At 32.5% G+C, this 14712-nt stretch overlaps 1 pseudogene across 1 annotated transcript in view; it reads left to right on the forward strand.

The window, feature by feature from the left end:
- The window catches only part of LOC143234450 (formimidoyltransferase-cyclodeaminase-like), a 30117-nt pseudogene extending 15837 nt beyond the window's left edge, over positions 1-14280 (forward strand). Inside the window, exons 9-13 of the transcript XR_013018658.1 lie at positions 981-1142; positions 2864-2907; positions 4083-4221; positions 9150-9245; positions 11316-14280. The product of XR_013018658.1 is annotated as a formimidoyltransferase-cyclodeaminase-like (transcript). The remainder of the gene's footprint in view (positions 1-980; positions 1143-2863; positions 2908-4082; positions 4222-9149; positions 9246-11315) is intronic.
- The last annotated feature ends 432 nt before the right edge of the window (positions 14281-14712 follow it).

Here is a 14712-nt window from a genome sequence, read left to right on the forward strand (position 1 = left end):
CAGTATAGATCCATGCTAATACAATAATTTTTCAGAATGATTTTATGGCGGAAGAAATGATTCATTATCATAGCTTACATAGTAAACTTTCTGTCATCACACATACAAAGTAATTAATTTTTTTTTCATGCAAGTTGTACAGATGAATGTACAAATTCACATTTATTGTTACACAGACATAAGTTATATGTATTTTTAACTTTGAATATTTGGTAATTCTTCATGAAAAATTATTGTAATTGTTTTTCTGTTCTCAGTTTTCTGCCAAAACTTCAATAAATTAATTTTCCTCAAGTAGTGGTAATTTTCATTTTAATCTGTGTGCTTGGTTTGAATATTAGAACCAACGGCAATAACTCTAATGATATCACTATCTAGTTGTTTCTGAATAACATAATCACAGTATACTTTACAAGAAAATTAGAAATTATATAGAAGTGGCAAAAGTGGTCTGCATGTATTGTGTGGAATTTTTCTTCTCGTGATACATGTGGCTGGATATATTTTCTCATTGAGACTTGTACCACAGTTTTCAGAGGCTATAAGAAGTAGAAATTCATGAATAATGACATGATAGTTTTCTAACCTTAATATATCATAATACTTTAAAGTATATTAAATATGGCTGCTGAAAACTGATCCTGGATGAATCAGTTGATTAATTTGTGATCTTTAACCATAGATAAAGAAGAGAAATTATTTCAGTAAAACTGTGGAAATTATACAGATATATTGTGTGTGTTATACCTTAATATTATCTTAAGAAAATGTTATGTGTTTACAATATGTTCAATGGCACAAACTAATTTCTTAAATAATCCATATCTGAATTTACAATTGAAGTAATTCTTTCATTTTGGAGAACAGTTTTTTTTACCATCTTGGAAATAATATTCTATAAAGATTGAAGTGTAGGGAGTGTGCTTGGAAAACCCAACATAAATATCAGAAAATGAAAACATTTTAATTATGATGTTAAGGGAGCTGCTCTTGGAGTAATGGCAGGTCAAATGACGTACGGCAAAAAACAGTGGGAGAAGTATGATGCACAGATGAGAAACATCATTCCTGTTATGCATAATGCCATGAAGGAACTGGTCACCATCATTGATGCTGACACAACAGCTTTCAGTGATTATATGGTAAGTTTTCCTTTTTGCTACATGATGCATATGGATAAGTGATTGTGGTGCCCACACTTAATCTAACAGTTTGTGTTCATAGTTCGTTATTGCCAAAATGTGGTACATATTTGGAGCATGGGTGTAATATTGATAGTTGCATCTACTAGATGAGACGAGAGAATCCCATGGTAGTTAAGTCCCACTGGTAGGTGAGACAAGAGGATCCCAAGGTAGTTATGTCCCACTAGTAGATGACACAAAAAAGTCCAAGAGGTGGTGATGTTGAATGTCAGTTTGAGAGAAGGGATGTTTCTCTACAAATGGTCCTTTTTGTAGCTTATAAAACAAGTACATTGTCAACTCGGTGTCATACATAATTTTATTTAAACCCTGAATTCGTTAAGAAGATAAATCTGCTTTGTTAACCTTTAATAAAGTTACATTACAAGATGTGTTTTTTCCAATCAAAATTATTTTTACTGAGAAACATTAGACTTTTTTTTAGCTTCTTATGTACAAATTCTCTGTTCATCATCCACCTGTGATGTTTACTTTCATAAAGCTTGTTTCTTGTTCAGTCAGTATCCAGGTAATAATGTTGTTGAAAGTCACCATTTAAAAGATTAAATAATATCTGTATTGTTGTGACTACACATAAACATAATTAGTTATAAAGGTTGTTTCACACTATATCTTGTGTACTATTGTGCACATGAAGAAATCTAGAAAATCTTTTGTCCATGAAAAATTTGACTTTGTCAAATAATATTAAATAAATGTTTTTAATAAGATTCTACATTACTGACTCTTGTATTTTAAGCTTGTAAGAAATATAAATATATTTACTAATGTATAGTTTAAAGTTGCAGTTTTATGCTGATTTGAGGTTGTGTTATTCCTAGTACTCATTTTTGACTGGACAGGCGTGGTCATTTTTGGCATTATTTGTTGCTGTGTCCTAGCTTTTCTTCTCACATTTTATGTCTTATTTTAATTACTTATCAAATATTTTGTTTTAAATTCATGATAAATTCTTCAGGCATGACTCTTAACCGTTCTGTACTTCCTTTTGCAGTACTTGCTATATTGTAAACATCAGTTGGGACTAGTTTTAGTAGACCCAAACTGACGACAGGTGACTTTCATCCCACTGCTGTACGAAAATGTGCTCTGTCTTTCGGGTTGTGGGTGTGTGATAAGAGTGATAGTTAAATCCACTGTTTGACAAATAAAACTAGCCCAATAGTTGATGAGGAGTGCTGTTGAGTAACTACCTTTCCTTTAGTTTGCTTGTTCAAAATTAGAGATGTCTGTCCAGATTGTGTAGTTTTGTGTGAAAATTCTAAAAGAAACAAATGTACAAACATGGAGAGTTCCTTGTACTTAAGTTATCATGGGGAGTCCCTCGTACTTAGGTAATATGTCTCCAGTAGCTCTTACTTCACAGATTTTAAAATGTTGGTATTTCAAGAAAAAAAACCCTGACCTGTCATGGCAAGAAGTATATTTTTAATTGTTTTCAGTTTGCAGAATTTCCTTTCATAATTTACATTGTAAATGTTAGGATTGTACCACATCCATAGGTTTCAGAACAATATTGTGCAAGCAGCTTAGTGATTTTCTGTTGGATTCCAAAATGTAGACTTAGTTTCACTCTGATCTTTGTACATAAAATATTTGATTTTATTGGTAATTGTTGCAGGAAAACTTGTCTGAGGTTCTCTGTTTTGTTTATGTAGGCAGCTCTGAGATTACCCAAGAACACACCAGAAGAAGTTGTAATGTAAGAATTTATTTATTTCCATGAATTAGTGCACTTGTTTTAATAAAATAAGTGTCTTGTTCCTTATTTTACTTAATATTTGTTACAGGCTGCTCCTATTAGTTCTAACTTCATCATACATGTTTATACTGTACACCAGAGTTAAGTATGAAAAACGGACTTGTATATCTTCTTCTAGATAAGTAATGCTATTGGTGTGGAAAGTGAGGAGCCCAAAATAATCCATATTAGAAGCTTGGGAAAATTAAAACTTCCCAAAATGCACCAGTAAACAAGTGTATGTTTAATGACAGTCTCTAAGAAGCTGAATCAGAAAAACAAGTAATGTTGAGACAGGAAGTCTTTGTGCAATATAAAATATTTCAGCTGAAAGAAGAAAATAGCAAAATAAATGTCTATAATTTGTTAATTATCATAAAGTAAGTTTCTGGCTTAAGTACAGTGCTTCATAGCTCTTTTCCATATTTTACTGCTGTGGAAGTGTTGTAACACTTCAGAAAATTTTATTTCAGTATAATACAAACCAATTTTAAAAAATGTTATTACAATTTGGCTTATACTCAATGTTTATTGCTTACTGTGGATTTATAATGTAATACATTATACCTTTTATTTCAGTTTCAGTATCATATAATACAGAATATTAATTTATTATTGGTAGACTTGTGCTTACTTTGCAAGACCTGAATTGATAGCCAACATGATATAAGCCAAAGAATTTTCTTGTTATAAGTGTGTAACTTCTACTTATAATTAACAAAAGCTAAAAATTAAGACTGAAATTTATAATCTTGTGGAAATAAGTACATTCACTATTGTCTATACTACACATAAGGAGCAGCCAACCCATAGAGACTTGGAAAACTGGAAAACTATCTTGCCACTGAATAGTTTTACAAATATTTAGGATTGATTTAGACCTGTGACTTGTAGGTATGTATGTTGTTATATAGTATAAAGCTTAAGGACTCCCGGTTTTCTGCTTGTAACCCATTCCTTGGTAAGAAATGTAACTTTAATTCTAATGCAAGTATAAATAATTTAAAGTTTTAGCATACTAACTAAATATTGTTAAAATATTAAGAGTCTGGACATATTCAAAGCTCCTTTATTTATTACAAACAAAATGCTGATGCTGTCTTGTATATTTCTAAAGTAATTTTTTGTTATTTTAGGAAGCAGACAGCTATGGAGGCAGGCTTGAAGAAAGCTATTGATGTACCTATGAGTCTTGCAAGAAATGTCTGTAAAGTGTGGGAAACTGCTAAAGAACTTGCCTCTTTAGTAAACATTGGAGCAAAATCAGATTTGCAAGTAAGTATGTTTTGCTGTTCTTCCACTACAGTGTGTGTAAATCTGTGTGTGCTGTCTTTCCAGTACACTGTGTAAATCTATGTGTGTGTGCTGTCTTTCCAGTACAGTGTGTAAAGCTTTGTGTGTGCTGTTCTTTTTATCATGATTTTTCTAAGATCTCCAAAATTTTAACTTATATGTTGGAATTAAATGCAATGTTCATGCTCAACTGATATTTAAATAAAACAACATTTCATGTAAATAGGTTTGCTGAAAGTTAGTATGGTATTATAACAATAAGAAGTCAAAACCAAGACCCAGCATAGCCAGGTGGTTAAGGAACTCGACTCGTAATCCGAGGGTTGCAGGTTTGAATCCCCATCACACCAAGCATGCTCACCCTTTCAGCTGTGGGGGCATTATAATGTTATGGTCAATCCCACTATTCGTTGGTAAAAGAGCAGCTCAAGAGTTGACAGTTGGTGGTGATAACAAGGTGACTTCCCTCTAGTCTTACACTGCTAAATTAGGGACGGCTAGCACAGATAGCCCTCGTGTAGCTTTGCATAAAATTTGAAACATACCAAAGTCTAAACCTAATTTATATCTAAATCGGTGTTTACCATGTTCTTAAAATAAAAATAGTAGCACCTAAATGTGCTTTGTAACTGCTTCTGTGATTGGGCAAAATATATATAATATAAATAGTGTTCCTGATATGTGTGATTTTTGAAGCAGTTTCTTGCATGTGACATATATTCAGTGAGAAGTTCTTTATCAAGCTATTATAAATTTATAATAATTCTCTTAGAGTTAAATCAATTTACTTTGCTATCAAAACTTATTCTCACCAAGTTAGATCATGAAATTAACTGCCTTTTCACCAAGATATCACTTCAAACTAAGAACACCTAGTGTAATAACACCCATGTTGTGTTGTACAAATTCTTATAAAACACTGAACTAAATTAATAAAGTATCTGATAAATAGTTTGAACATGTAATAATCTTACAAATTGAGAAAAATCTAAACTGGCCTCAGATCCTAACTTACAAGATAAATCCAGCAAATGAGATTTTACAAGCTTTTTTATGCAGTGTGTATTTTAGTAGTAATTACAATTATAATTTAACTTAGATTATGTTGTTTGTTTAGTCCATGTGAGGAACTTGTTATTGTACTTGTTTGGTTTACTTATGATTGCTTGCATGTAACAACAGTAGTCATTACTTGGCTGTAAGTTAATAGGCAAATTTAACAGGCTTAGGAATGAATTAATATCAAACAATTATGTCAAGAAATCTATGTTTCATCTTTGACATAATACTTGGACCATCAGACAGAGTAAATATATAAATTCTGCTCCAAAATTTAAACTTGGCTTCCTTTTATCAAAATTAATATTTGGTCACTTTCAGTACAAATTTTCATTGTGTATTAAAAGTACCAGCTTTTATTTATTATAGCTGGACAAAATGACCAAACCAGTGACTGGACTATGTTGACAAGAAAACCCACTTGTAGAGAAAAATATACATGTAGAAACGGCTGGTATGGGTAGAAAATCTCTATGTAGAGGAGTGAACAACATTTTGACCTTCTTCAATAATCGTCAGGTTCACAAAGAAAGAATGAGGTAACTGACCAATTGCTGACTACATGTTTGAAGGTGGTTGTGTAATTGAGTGTAGGAATCTAGAGCTTTCTCTCCCCCATACCAGCCTTTTTTACATATATTGACTGGACCGGATGAAATGACCAAAACAATGACTGGGCTGGATGAAATGACCAAAACAATGACTGCTCTGTTCTGTATCAAATGAGGGTGACACTCAATTTTAGAGAAAGTAACTTATATTACTGAATTTTGATACATGTAAAGTTCCAAATAAAACATTAAAGAAAAATCTTCTGCCAAAATGATCCTGTATTTTTTTTCAAGCATGAAAGTTTGGCCCACTAATTTGAAGGGAATGTAACACAAAACTACCTTGTTTATTAGACCTTTGTTGTAATAATATTATGCTTGTATATAAATGTCAATGATTGTTTCTTACAAAATAGTGATTACATTGTAGTAAATTTTATGACAGTTTTGCTGAACCCTGGAATCTTCTTCTTGGTATTTTACTATATGAAAAAAAACAAACAACCAAAAGCTACAATATTGATATAATCAATTAGTTGGGATATGTGGCAATATATTTAAAGGGTTTTATAAAATTTGGTCATTTATTTTAATAACAATAATTCACACTTATCCTCATCAATAAATATGTGCCAACTGTCAGTTGGTTGGTAAGTCATGGGGTCACACTTGACATTGACAGTTACATGAGTCCAATCCTACTTTTCCTCTTTTGAATACCAGTTTCTATTTTAGTTGAATCACTAATGTAGAGGTAGATAGTTCCTAATTTTGGCACTTTTCCTGCCATATAAAATTCTGTCAAAGAGTGAGTTCCTAGGACCAGATCAATCATGGCATTATCTGTGTGACACCACATCATTATGTGACACCAAGCTAGGTAAGATCTGAATAGAAAACCTGGGAAGATTTCTATTAAGAAAGTAGCACAAGTGTAGGCTTGAAAATTATTATGAAAAAATCTTTGTTAAAATAAATTAAAGTAACTAGTTATCTATAGGGAAGACGACGACAACTCTTTAGTTATCTATAGGGAAGACGACAACTCTTTAGTTATCTATAGGGAAGACGACGACGACTCTTCCTCAGAAGAAAAACGTGTGTGTGTATATATAGTCTCTGGTCATTGTGTGTTTTAATATTTTATTGAAAGGCACCAATACATAATGTGTTTACATTCTGTAGGTAAAGGAGATATTGTAGAGTTGCAAATACATATTGGAAGATTTAAATATGGCAGTCTTTGGTTTCCTGCCATTTTTGACGGGCGTTTATACTGGTATAGCTATAGTACTTGATAGGTGAGGTGATGGGAAAATGATTATAATTCTCACCAGGAAGCACTATAGCACAGTTTGGATATAAGCGACTGTGTTTTACTAGACTTGAACATATCAGAAACCACCCTGTCAGTACTAGCTTGGATTTACCACATTGTATCTATGAATTTAGTGCTTATTTAATAGTTTATTTTTAACCTGTTATTTCTGTTATGAAAACTGTTTACAGCTTGTGAAATTTCAGATGTGATTGTCATTTAATAAAAAATTAATAGCTTCCAAAACTTGCTAATGTTACGTCAAACAATCATCAAAACAAACATAGTATTTGAGACTGTAATTGCATCATAAAAGTAACAGTCAATTTCTGCTACTTGTTTAGGCAAGAAAAACTCAGCAGTTGACAGAGTGCCTCCCCACTAGCCTGTTATCACTACAAGTATATCCTCCCCTCTACTCTAGCACATTCTTGCTACGAGTAGTTCCTCCCCTCTACTCTAGCAAGTTCTCTCTACGAGTAGTTCCTCCCCTCTACTCTAGCACGTTCTCATTATGTGCAGATAGTCTTTCATGAAGGTTTGTGAAAAATAAAAATAATAATTCAACATGTATGTTATGTTTCATAATACATGCAATTTTAGTTTCTTAAGTAAACAACATAAATTTAACATTTAACAGTTTGCCTAGTTTCCCAAGATGCAGGACACTTTCGATAACGTGTGGAATAAATGCCCCAGGCTTACAGCAGCCTGATCAGTGTTAACGAATATGTTTGTCGTCTAAACGTTACCTAGTTACTGCCCCACCTTTAATATAAAACAGACCTGACCAAAATATATTTGAATATTTTATGCTCTTACTGAAAATACAGTGTGCAATGTTTTCAACCTAAGAAATGTTGGTACAATTACATAAATTAGTTGTATTCTGTAATAAATTTTAGAAATAATGCTTCTCTTCCACAAGCCCTTGAGTTTAAACTGAACTAGTTGTTGTAAAAAGGTTTATATAAAATATGAAACCTAGGCTTTCTTGAATTGGAAGTTCAGTTTTAATACCTTCAAGATTATTCCTGTTGAAAGTTCACAAGAAAATCAGTGTTACTAGTTTTAATAATTTTATAGTTTGCATGGAATAATATATTTTTCTTTACAGCTCATTTTATTACATCTTATTGATAACTGGTCTTTGAATGAATATTAATCTTACAAAAGTCAATTTGTATTAGCTTATGTTGGATTTAGAATAAACTTAATTTCCTAAGTTGACCAAAGCTCACTTGTTATCTGTATTATGGTGTGGAATGTGGATTTTAGAACAAATCTAGTTGACCAAAGCTCACTTGTTATCTGTATTATGGTGTGGAATGTGGATTTTAGAACAAATCTAGTTGACCAAAGATAATATTCTGTGTATTATGGTGTGGAATGTGACCAAAGCTCACTTGTTATCTGTATTGTGGTGTGGAATGTGGATTTAGAACAAATCTAATTGTCCAAAGCTCACACGTTCTGTGTATTGTGGTGTGGGATGTGAATTTAGAACAAATCTAGTTAAACAAAACTCCTTTGTTATCTGTATTTATGTATTTCTAATTAGTTTGTTACATAGAATTATCTTCATTAAATAGATTATTAGTTTCAATTAGGTTCTGTTTTTCTTAATTATCTTACAGTTGTCCTTTTTGTGATCATAAGTTTTTAATAATATAAAACTGTTTACAGTTGTTGTACTTTATCTTTAAATAGTAGTGGGTTAGCTTGACCCTTGTATAAATATGTCAAAACTTGCAATTTATTACAGAAATTGTTTTCAGAAAAAAAAAAGATACTTTGTGACATTTTAAATGATACCAATGTAAACACTTATCCTGTTTTAACATATAATTGTTATAGAATGTTTGATACAGATTAACATTTGATTTGACCAAAAACCCATTGTTTAGTTAGTGAAATACAAATTTCTGATAAATAATAGAATATTGTTTTCCACACATTGCTTTTATTTTTGTGAATTTCAGGTTGGCATAAAATGTTTAGAGACAGGATTTATGGGAGCGTACTGGAACGTTACTATCAATATGGAAGGCATAAAGGATGAGCATTATAAGAAGAAGGTGAGCTGAAAGTTACTGTAATAATGTTCTTTTCAAGCTAACATTTTCATGTGTTTAGTGTTAAAGTGATCTTTAAGCCCTTCAGTGGAAGCTGATGTTTAAAAGTAAATTGATACAAGATCCCCAGAGAGAAAGAGTACGCTTTTGGTTAAAACAGGACAACTGTCAATGTTCTTCATACTGTTATTATATTTGGTAATGAATACATTAAAAATTATTGCAAAAACATCAAACTCCTTTAACACGTTTAAAGTTTGTGTGAATATAATATTACAGATTTGTCTAAGATATATTTGTACAGGAAATATATAATTTGTGTCAATCTCTTGCTTCGTGTAAGGCATCTTAAAATTGACTAGTTAAGTAACTGAGTAAGCTACTTAAACATTTACCAGTTTGTAACTGAGTTGGCTAAGTGATCAACATTTTACTGGTTTGTAACAGAGTAGGCTACGTGATCAACATTTTACTGGTCTGTAGCGGAGTAGGCTACGTGATCAACATTTTACTGGTTAAGTAGCGAAGTAGGCTACGTGATCAACATTTTGCTGGTTCGTAGCGGAGTAGGCTACGTGATCAACATTTTGCTGGTTCGTAGCGGGTAGGCTACGTGATCAACATTTTGCTGGTTACGTAGCGGAGTAGGCTACGTGATCAACATTTCTCTGGTTACGTAGCGGAGTAGGCTACGTGATCAACATTTCTCTGGTTCGTAGCGGGTAGGCTCGTGATCAACATTTCTCTGGTTCGTAACGGAGTAGGCTACGTGATCAACATTTCTCTGGTTCGTAACGGAGTAGGCTACGTGATCAACATTTCTCTGGTTCGTAACTGAGTAGGCTACGTGATCAACATTTCTCTGGTTCGTAGCGGGTAGGCTACGTGATCAACATTTCACTGGTTCCTTGACACGACACGTTATTTACAGTTGAGGTTTGCGTACATATATCACACGATCAACGTGCCTCTACCACAATGGTTATATTACTCTTATCCTCAACCACCTAATGCCAAGGATGGATTGTGGAATCTCATCTGTCCAGTTGAGGTTAGGTAGATGTTTTCTCCATCGTTATAATTCAGCAAACAGTATCTTGACTTGCTGTTTCCTCTCATGTGAGTGTTGAGTTGCTTCAAGTTTTCCTTTATTAGAGTGGCTCTTCAGCTTCTGGAGCCAACTCTTTTCTGGTCTGTTTTCTGAAATGGAGGTAGATTTGAACTTCTTCCATTTTTTTCTTTATATTATGAACCATTCTTGACTGTGCCAACTTCATTTCCTTCTTATGGAATAAAAAGTATACACGTTTCAGAAGTAGTCTTGTGCCCCACATGTGTGCTTCAGTTTCATCTTTGAACACGTCAGTTATTTCTAGGTGGTCACTTTTGGCTTTGTTTCACTGTTAGGTAAGATCATATCAGAAGTTAACATGTTCTTACACTGAAAATGTATTTCTGTTAAATAATTATTTCTTCTTGCACACTTCCTACCCTTACTCCTTATTGCTGATGTTATTCGTTATAGATTCTACCAGTCCTCAAAAGTGAGTATCGATTAGGAACATCAGAGGGAGCCAGCTGCACCAGTAAAGGTGGTACAATACTGCTGATGGAGAGTGGTTACTCCTTATGCACATGTTCAAGGGTGGTATGAGGTGTATAGACTGGTGCACTGAGCATTAACATTTTTTAGCAGTGCTCAATTGGTAGAAAGAGTATCAAAATAGCTTTGTGTGAGAGGGTGAGTCAGTGGTGCAACAGTGCTTAGAACGTATAATATAATCTACACTTTGACAAAAAATGTCTCTGGTTAGTCAGTACTTAGAACATATAGAATAATGTACACTTTGACAAGAAACAAAAAGTCAGTGGGAAGTCTACAGAATTGCTATACAATAATATTAGGTTTAATTCCCCACTGTATACAGAACTGAAAAAAACAACAACAAAGTGTTTTGTTGCTTCATGTTGAAACTGAAACTTGTGTTAAGTATGGAATTTTGAATTATATTTGTTCTAAGAATTAACATCTTTTTCACCTAGGTATTTACAGTTTTTGTTTCATTTTTACAGACATTAGAAGAAGTGGAACAGTACAGAAGAATTACTGAAATAGAATGTCAAGAAATCTTTAAAATACTTCAACAGAGACAGTAGATTTTATTGCTGGAGAACTTGAATCAGACCATTAAGGGTTCTGAATTAAGATTTTGTCTTGACAGTTTACTGTAGTTGGCTTATAGCATGAGATTATATGTAATGAGAATTTTGGTTTTTCTCGGGATTTTTCTTTACTTTTTACACACTTGATTCTTTTCATATTACATTTATGTAACAAAAACAAAGTTTCTCTTATATTTTAAAAGGTAACTGTTCAAATTTTCAGGTTGTTACCAAGTGTGAAAAAACAACAAGCCACATTGTATGTGAAATACTCTAACAATATCATATATTTTTCCCCAGTTTGTGCCTACACGTATTAAAGAATACACTTTTTTACATCACTTATGATAAAACGGGACAATTGGTGGCGTTCCATGCAATGCGGACTGATGCTTGTAAAACTGTGGATGATGTATACTTACAAGTCTGTGGATGATGTATACTTACAAGTCTGTGGATGATGTACACTTACAAGTCTGTGGATGATGTATACTTACAAGTCTGTGGATGATGTATACTTACAAGTCTGTGGATGATGTATACTTACAAGTCTGTGGATGATGTATACTTACAAGTCTGTGGATGATGTATACTTACAAGTCTGTGGATGATGTATACTTACAAGTCTGTGGATGATGTATACTTACAAGTCTGTGGATGATGTATACTTACAAGTTTGTGTGTGATTTCCAGTTTTTGTATAACCTCTTCAGAACTGTACTAAAATATTATGTCTGGTAGTTTCTAAATGTAAATATTAATTTGAAAAAAAAACTACAAAGCTCAACTCTAAAGAAATAAATCAACGTCTTGTATAGTAACACATAATATTAAAGGATAACAAGGGACATTTTGGTCCACCTAGGCTCTCCTATCTGTTAAATTAAACACTAAAAAAAACTTGAAGCCAACCTTCACCAGCACTATAGTATACGAATTTTGCCTACCAGTGTAGTTGCCACATTGAATAAGTAATGACAGCTATTGTGTAAGTTAATTGTTTAGATACTACTAATTAACATAAGTTTCTTGAAATGCTATAGTAGAATTTTATGTGATTTAAGAGTCGCACGAGCTGGAATGAATTGGTTTTATTATGAAACATTTTTAATAAATAGAGAATATTCTAACAAAATAAAGCACATTAGATGCAAAATAGTGATTTGTTTTAATACTTTGTAAGATGAACGTGACGTTTTCATTTGGTGCTATTCAAAATATTGGCTTGTTACTTATTTCCCAAGTTATCACATTCCAGACCTTTAAGTAGAAAGTTGTTGAGACAATCTTATGGACTTGAAACTAGACATGTAGGCTAATGACATCAAATCTTCCTGATCTGTGATTCTTAAAATAATTGGGTCAGAAGTTTAGTACGAGGATATTTATAAAGTATAATAACAATGATTATTCTGGTTTAAATAATTTATGAATAACTGCAATGATAAGTAAGATTTTGTTTTCCAGAGATAGCAACTTTAAACTTTATGTTTCATGGTGTACAGTGGAACCCCTTTAAAGCAGCCACCTTCTGGACTGAGACAAATTGGCCAGATTAGAGGGGCTCCACTGTACATAATTAGGGATTATGTAAACAAAAAAAGGGACTGATTGAATGACCACTTTCAAGGGGTGACCGAATCTGAGGGGTGGCCTCTTAGAGGGGTTCCACTGTATTTCTAAGGGACTCACTTTTCTTTTGTGAAACAAAAAAGCAGTTACACACTTTTTGTAATTTGGTGTCTCACCAGCAGCTGTCACACTGCCTATTCCTAAAGTGATTAACCACTAGATGTCCATTTAATCTGAACTTTAACATATTTTCAGAACACTTTTTATCTGCATATTTTTTCAGTCAACAGAGTTTTTTAGGTGAGCTAATCACATGTAAACATAATCTGGTATTAAACTATAGATCATATTATGTTAGAATCATTTATCATTGGGTATAGATGATCAAATATTGTAATGTTGAGTTTCTGGGAAAACCCTGTATTTGATGACCCACACCTTATAGGTAGTAATTTTAATGTTTGTCAGACCTTCTATAGCAGGTCTCGAGTTAACTAGCTCTCTAATAAACAGGTGTATTGGGGAAATTAGAAAGATTATATATAATAAAGCAGCCTCTGTTGTTGATGGTAGAGCATATTAATATAATTTCCACTTTGTATATGTGAAGACTTAGGTAACCTCGTGCTGGAGCTAGTGTTTTGTTTAGTGACTGTATATTAAAATTGAAATATTGATTTGAGAAAATGTTTTTTGGAGTAGAAATAGTGAGGTAACTTGAGGAAATTGTAGCTTGTTGGATGGTACAAACTTTGAGTTTATTGGGCGTAAGAGGTTTGTAACTACACTATGTTTTGCCAAATTGACTTAGCATCTTCAGGTGATTTAAAATAATTTGTATTAGCTTCCCAGGAAGGACTTCTTTATTGTTTTCTTGGAAATATTTTACATTCCAAATTATTGTGAGGTGTGTGTATGCTATGTTTTGGTCATGGCTGACAAAATAAAAATTTGTTTCATGTGCAGTTTCTATCTTTTTACTATAAAAGTTAATTATTCATTTACTATCTTGAGATAGAAATGTTAACTTACAGCAAGAAGCTTCGTTTCGTGTAGCATCTATTTTCATCAGTTTTTTTATTTCTTACTGTTAAAAAAAAAGTGTTACTTTATTGTTGAAACTTGGGTTTTATAGACATGTCAAAATTAAACATCCAAACTGTTATTGTTATGTCATTGTGAGTTTGTATGCATAATAGTTTTATATCCAAAAATAACTTCACCTGTGAACTATTTTGAAATGTATTATTTTATACATGTACAGATATGACTGAGAATCAATAAATCGTGTCTTGCTACTAAAGACACCATGTTCTGCTATTACGTTTCTTTTTTTAACCTTGACCATTTCCCAGTTCCGTGTGAATCCTCTTTACAATATTCAACAAACTTCTCATTTATGAAAGGTAGTTGGGAACACAAGTGTCATTTATTTAATATACGGATATTGTGGTTATAACCTCTCAATAATATGACAACAATATATATATAGTTAATATTTTACCATCTTACAGTAATTACAAGTACACAGCTTGTGTGTTAGATTATCACATGTAGTTAAGCTTAATGAAAATGTATACGCTTTTTTACGTACCTAGTGCAGTAGATGACGTTTTAGTTCCATAATCTTTTTACATTTTCTTTGATAAAGAACCTTGTTTATTGAAATTTATACGAAGTAAGTACTTCCAAAAATTGATTGAGTTAACATACTTCCAAATAAAGCCAATACTTT

The sequence above is a fragment of the Tachypleus tridentatus genome, chromosome 12 (assembly GCF_004210375.1).
Source record: "Tachypleus tridentatus isolate NWPU-2018 chromosome 12, ASM421037v1, whole genome shotgun sequence".
Lineage (NCBI taxonomy): Eukaryota > Metazoa > Arthropoda > Merostomata > Xiphosura > Limulidae > Tachypleus > Tachypleus tridentatus.